Raw genomic sequence first — 7,313 nt, 5'->3', positions numbered from 1 at the left:
GATGAGTCTCAAAATGGTTATAAGTGAAAGAAACTCGCCCAAAAAACAAAACAAAACAAAAAACTACATCTGTATGATTCCATTTACATAAAATGCTAGAAAATGAAGACTAATTTATAGAGACGGAAAGCAGATCAATGGTTACCTGGGGTTGGGGTGGAGTGTAGGGGATGTAGCACTAAAAAGGGACAAGAGGAAAGTCCCAAAGGGTGTGTTGGAAATGCTCGGTATCTTGGTTGCAACAGTAGCTACACATGTATATACATCAATCAAAATTCATTGAACTGTACACTGTAAATAGACACAGTTTATTGGCATAAATTATAGCTCAATAAAGCTAGTTTAGAAAGAAAAGAAAAACAAGACTTTGTTTAAATCCTGATGCCAGGAGTTATTCAAGCTGAGAATAATAGCATAACATAATGGGCCTTAGAAGTGTCTTTGCTTTGGAAAAAGTGTTTAAATGGACCTCTCAGCCATGTAAGAACAAACCCCTGTCTTATTCTTGAATGGAGACTCTAGGACAATAAGCAACTTATCTGCTGGGTTATCATACAAAAATGTTTTGTTTTCATCAAGGTCAGAGTTAAAATTTAAACCCAAAGGCCAGGTGTGGTGGCACACGCTTGTAATCACAGCACTTTGGGAGGCTGAGGTGGGGGATTGCTTGAGTCTGAGAGTTTGAGACCAGCCTGGACAACATGACAAAACCTCATCTCTTCTGAAAATACAAAAATCAGCCAAGCATGGTGGTGTATGCCTGTAATCCCAGCTACTTGGGTGACTGAGGCAGGAGGATCACTTGAGCCCTGGAGGCAGAAGTTGCGGGGAGCTGAGATCGTGCCACTGCACTTCAGCCTGGGCGACAGAGTGAGACTCTGTCTCAAAAAAAAAAAAAAAAAAAAAAAAAAATTAAACTCAAAACTCTAGCCACAACTCACAAGGTATCATTTGTTTATATTCCTCTGGCTGTGGCTGGACACAGTAGAGTTGGAGCCCTGGACTTTAAGGAGGGAGAACTAGATTAAGAAGACCCAAATCCAAGCAGTAAAGCTGGTTCCTAACACATGGTGAAAGGTGAGGGGCTGAGGAACTAGAGAAAGGGTGAGAAAGGGAACTGAGAAGTGGGGCCTGCCCAATGAGCAGCCAGGAGCAGAGAGATCAAATCAGCTGTTCTAAGTTTTCTCTTTTCTGTGCTTTATTGCCCACTCCCCAACACACCAGTCACCCACAAGACTTCAGTAAAGTTAGGTTAAATGCCATGATGTGATGTCCATTGTGCTTGGGAACTTTATTGGGGGCTGTATCCAAGTAGAGTCACAGAAGCTTGGAAATGTGATTACAAAGTTGCTAGACGTGACCATCAGAGAGGCCCAGAATGGTGGTCCCCAGCATACGGTGATGAAAGTTAAGCAACTAATAATTTTGGGAAACATGTAAGTCCTCTTCAGGGATTCTCAGAACTACAGCTGGAGGAAAGTGGTTTCCTGCACTCGTATGCGGATGAGTAGAGCACAGTTCGTTATTGAATGTTTAATGGAATGGTGACCTCCTAAAAGATGGCAGCTTGGAGACATTTGAGATATCAAGAGATTAACCAGACTCATGTGCCACCAATCTCACAAGCATATTTGGAATGTCCTGACTTATTTTGGGCTTTGAGTCAGAAAAATGATTCGTAAGGCCAGCTCCACCTCTTCTATCTCAAAAGCTCGGAAGAGACCTATGGTATATGGCCAAATGCTAGCTATAATTGCCTTTCTCTAGTTTGACGTCAATTAATGACTGGACTTTGTACCTGAAAGACAGTTAAAATGAAAGGTAGCCGGGGAGGGAAATCATTTCCTTCTCGGATTACCTAGCAAGAACAGCTAAAATGAAAGCCGTTACTCATCTTACTCTTCTTGCTCTCCTTTTTGTAAACACAGGTAAGGAATATTTTTACATTTTAATTCTTCCTATCATGTATGTTGTCTTTGAGGTAGAATCAGCAGGCCTACAGCTACCAATTCTCCCAGCCCAGCACACGGTCTATTTTATAAATGAAGTTTCCTCTCCAGCTCAGCTCAAAGACACAGGCATTTTATCCTGTGATGGGGAAGACAGAGCAATAGCAAAAGTGGTCTATGGGCTGGGCGCGGTGGCTCACGTCTGTAATCTGAGCGATTTGGGAGGCCGAGGCAGATGGATCACTTGAGGTCAGGAGTTTGAAACCACCCTGGCCAACATGGTGAAACTTCATCTCTACTAAAAATACAAAAAAATTAGCCAGGCGTGGTAGTGGACACCTGTAGTCTCAGCTACTCAGGAGGCTGAGGCAGGAAGAATCGATTGAACTCAGGAGGTGGAGGTTGCAGTGAGCTGAGATGACACGGAGTGACAGAGCGAGACTCCATCTTGTGGGGGTTGGGGGAAGAAGTGGTCTATGGAGTGAGATTTGGGGGCTCAGCAAACCAGAGGTTTCTCTTTGAGAGTTTCTGAGGTCAGATAAGAAGGACTAAGTGGGTTGCAAGGACCCAGTTCTCTACTGTAGCGTTCTGGATCCCCTCTCATGATAATCAGAGAGCTGACCACAGCAAAAAGCCTCCTTTCACAAATGTACTTGAATTTGAGAATGCTAAACCATAGGGAGTAATTGTCACGTTGATTAGACTTCAGACATGTACTCTCTGTTCTGAGTTAGGAAGGGTTCTATGGGCCACATGTAGGTGAGGTCAGCAGTATGTTGAGAGGTGAGGGTTGTGGGGGCCAATTGGCTTTCTAAAATTTTGCTGAAAAATCACTGGCATGAAGTAGATGGACCAAAAGGAAAAAAGGCATACAAATGTATTTAATATGTGTACCCAGGAGCCTTCAGCATGAACACCCAACTTCCTGATGAGGTATAGAAGCTTATACGCCATCTTGAGGTTACAGAAAGAAAGGGGACTTGGATCTTGGTAAAACAAGTTGTGAAAGAAGGGAGAAGAGGAATTCTGTTGAGGGGCAATAAATGATTATTAGGGAGAATAATTGGTTCTGAGAACAAAAATGAACTTGTAGATAATTCTCCTTGGAATTTAAGGATCCTTGGAGACAGTTCTTATCTTGACGAAGGATCTGCTCAGGGGTGGTTTCCTTCTCGGTCTTCTTTCCTGTAGTGGATAATGACATAACAGGGAGGGGAACAGGAGCAATAGTTCTTCTTTGGTGGATCAGTCCTTACAGTGCTTGTCGACCTCAAAGAGTTTTTAATTTAAAATACTCATTATATCATGGAGCTATATTTGAGGGTGAAATATTTTTATTTCCTTCAGGTTCAATGAGTTGAAATCTAGAAGCTGCTTGCAGAAAGGAAGAAAGTATTTGATAAGGCAGATGTATGAAGAGAAATTAAGCCCTTTCAGAGAACTGGAATGAATGGCATCAGGATTAGAGTTTTTTGAGAGCTGGTTTCAAGCTCTTAATGCGGGAAGGTTGGAGAAGGCTAGCTGCACAGGAGGGGAGGGCTCACCAGATCTCTCCTGCCAACCCTGGGGGCAGATGCCAGGTCCAAGCCTTCAGGACAAAGGAAGAATTGGTGAGGCTTGTATGACTTTCAGGAGCCACTATTAAAAAAGGCTTGACTTTTTAAAAATAGAATAGAAGGGCAGTAGAAAGGGGAAAGTTGGCTGGGAGGGGACAAGGAGATGAATAGAGAGGTAAGGGAATCAGGAATCATTGAGGCTCAAGGTACCTTAGGGGAGTGGAGATGTTTCTTAACCCAGAGAACCCAGGGGGAAGGGCAAATAGTGGGGCAAGCAGGGATTCAGATGGCATACCACCACTTATTAGCTGTGGGGTGTCTCTGACCCTCAGTGTCTTCCTGTGTAGCAATAGAGGGGAAATCCCTATACTGAAGAGTTACTGAGAGGATTAAATGAGACACAGAGCCTGATGTGCCGGGATACTGCCTGGCACATAGGGGCTTAATAAATGATTTCCCTTTTTGTCCTGTCTGCACTTGGATCTGATTTTCTTTTCTTTCTTTTTTTTGAGACCGAGTTTCACTCTTGTTGCCCAGGCTGGAGTGCAATGGCACAATCTCTGCTCACTGCAACCTCTGCCTCCCAGGTTCAAGCGATTCTCCTGCCTCAGCCTCCCGAGTAGCTGGGATTACAGGCACCTGCCACCACACCTGGCTAATTTTTGTATTTTTAGTTGAGATGGGGTTTCACCATGTTGGCTAGGCTGGTCTCAGACTGTTGACCTCAGGAGATCCACCTGCCTTGGCCTCCCAAAGTGCTGGGATTACAGGCGTGATCCACCACACCCAGCCTGGATCTGATTTTCAAACTTTAGTTTTGATTTCCTCTTCTTTGTTTAAAAAAGTTATACAAGTAATGCAGACCCACTGTAACAAATCCAAACAATACAGATGTATATGAAATAAAAATTGAGCATCCAATCTGCCTTCCCACCCATCTACCTCCAGATATATTAATATTGACAGTTTTTGTGGTTATTAAGGTTTGCTTTTGAAAAAAAAATTATTTTATTATTTATTTATTTATTTTGAGACAGAGTTTTGCTCTTGTTGCCCAGGCTGGAGTGCAATGGCGCCATCTCGGCTCACTGCAACCTCCGCCTGCCAGGTTCAAGCAATTCTCCTGTCTCAGCCTCCCAAGTAGCTGGGATTACAGGTGCTCACTACCACGCCTGGCTAATTTTTTTGTATTTTTAGTAGAGACGGGGTTTCACTATGTTGGCCAGGCTGTTCTCTAACTCCTGACCTTGTATTGTCATCCACCCACCTTGGCCTTCCAAAGTTCTGGGATTACAGGCGTGAGCCACCACGCCTGGCCTTATTTTACTTTTTGAGATGGAGTTTTGCTCTTGTCGCCCAGGCTGGAGTGCAATGGCACTATCTCAGCTCACTGCAACCTCTGCCTCCCAGGTTCAAGTGATTCTCCTGCCTCAGCTTCCCGAGTGGCTGGGATTACAGGTGCCCACCACCACGCCCAGCTGATTTTTGCATTTTTGGTACATATGGCATTTCACCATGTTGGCCAGGCTGATCCCAAACTCCTGACCTCAGGTGATCTGCCCGCCTCGGCCTCCCAAACTGCTGGGATTACAGGCATGAGCCACCGCACCTGGCCTGAAAATTTTTAAAAAGTTGCTTTTTTTTTTTGAGACAGAGTCTTGCTCTGTTGCCAGGCTGGAGTGCAGTGTCACGATCTTGGCTCGCTGCTACCTCTGCCTCCTGGGTTCAACCAATTCTCCTGTCTCAGCCTCCCAAGTAGCTGGAAGTAGAGGCGTGTGCCACCATGCCCAGCTAATTTTTGTATTTTTAGTAGAGACGGGGTTTCACCACGTTGGCCAGGATGGTCTCAATCTCTTGATCTCATGATCCACCCACCTCAGCCTCCCAAACTGCTGGGATTACAGACATGAGCCACCGCTCCTGGCCTGAAAATTTTTTTAAAGTTGCTTTTTTATGTAACGTTAAGGATTTTGGAGGTGTGTGTAAGGAATCACTACTTCAAACATGAGTTCCATCTCAGATTCTGAGCAACCAAGGGCACAAAGTGTGTCTTGTACACCTTTACATTCCTCCTCACCCCCATGCCTTGTATAGCACCTTGACTGCAAGAACCCCTGCACAAGCATTTACTGAAACCAGTGAAAAATGTGCCAGTGACATTTGAAGTGCCTTTAACAGGCAAAACTTCCCAAATTGTTTTTGCTTTCTCTGAGAGATTAGGACTGCATTATTCCACAGAATCTGATGAGTGCCTTTGGGAACCGACATCTCATCATAATGAAGAATTTAGATCTGGGAGAAAGGCGTTTGATTGTGACTTTCAGCTAGCTTTGAATAAAGCAGTTATAGATCTGCCCTGGACAGGGGTGGTGATTATGGAGTGTTCCCCAGAAAGAAACCAGGTCAGGGCATATATTTTCCCATTGAAACCTGTGATTTGTACCTCTGTGGACATTGTGCTATCCTTGTGTTATTTAGAAGCTTTAGGACCTAAGGAAATAAAAAGACTAAAGCTATTTTTACTGCACAGATGTCTTCATATATTTCTGTTATTTACAGATTGAACAAAATAGGTTATTTTACGATTCCTCTTGGGTATTTTTACTAGATAATTTAAGCCTGGGATATCAGCTCTAAGCTGTCTTCCCTGAAATCTATACAACCCTCAGATAAAACACACATACACACATAGACACACACAAGTGTATTTTAGTTTTTAAAAAAATTGTAGCTATTCACAGCAATGAATTGCTGTCAGCTTGGAATGTGTCTCATTTATTAAAACTAATTGAGCATTCTGAGATGTGTTCTCCCTAGTGAACAGAAATTTAAAATCAAAATAAACAAGCCACCAAGTCCAAAACTCCTTGTCATAATTCCAAAGACCTGCAAAAACCTCTTAAGAAGTCCCAATTTGTTTTATGCATATCTACAGAAACATGTTGGTTCTTTGGTATCGGCCGAGAATGAACATTCCCAAAGCATGAAATTCAGGGTCTGGTAGGGTTGGGTTGTTTGCACCCACAGTCTGCCAAGCCCTTTTCTTCTGTCCAGAGTTTTCCACGGCGAGAGCCAGCCCCTGGCCACTCTCACTGCTACCCCAATGATAGAGGGCACCGTGGATGTCACTTCTACTTCCACCGCCTTCATTCTGATCCCCAATTTTCTCTATTTGCTCTTCTTGTGTTTGTTCCTCGGGGATGTCTTGGCTTTTTCATTAAATGGATGGCCTTCCCCATAACTTTAATCAAGTGATAGTTAGGACATTGTCATCTCACAGACCTGGCTTTGCCTCTGGGCAAACTCCTTAACCCCTCTGAGTACTGGTGGGCTCTTCTGTCAAATGTGGGCAGTTACGTCTACTTCACAGGTACTGTCGGGCGCAGGGCCAGTGCTTGATAGATGAGAACTATCCTGAGTGGCAGGAATAGGAAGAGTGGCAGTCAACATTGCCAGCTGCTGATGTATTTCTTACCTAGGAAGAGCAATTGCTGATCTCTTCAACATGTCTGAATGGCTATGTTAGCCAAGCCCTCTTCAAGGTGAAGAGCCAGGCTCTGCCCTCAAGGGGCTCATAGACCCATCGGGGAATCAGGAAGCATATTCCGCAGTTCTCTGCACCCTAAGGTTTAGAAATTGCTTCCTCACTAAAACTTTTTCTTTCAATAATTTTTTTAACCTATTGTCAAGGTCAGAGTTCTTAGAGACAAGGAAAAGTTCTAGAAAACTTATCACTGGGCCAGGCAAGGTGGCTCACACCTGTTATCCCAACACTTTGGAGGCCAAGGTGGGAGGATCACTTGAGCCC

The sequence above is a fragment of the Pongo pygmaeus genome, chromosome 2 (assembly GCF_028885625.2).
Source record: "Pongo pygmaeus isolate AG05252 chromosome 2, NHGRI_mPonPyg2-v2.0_pri, whole genome shotgun sequence".
NCBI classification, from domain to species: Eukaryota; Metazoa; Chordata; class Mammalia; order Primates; family Hominidae; genus Pongo; species Pongo pygmaeus.
This window is presented reverse-complemented; position numbering follows the sequence as displayed.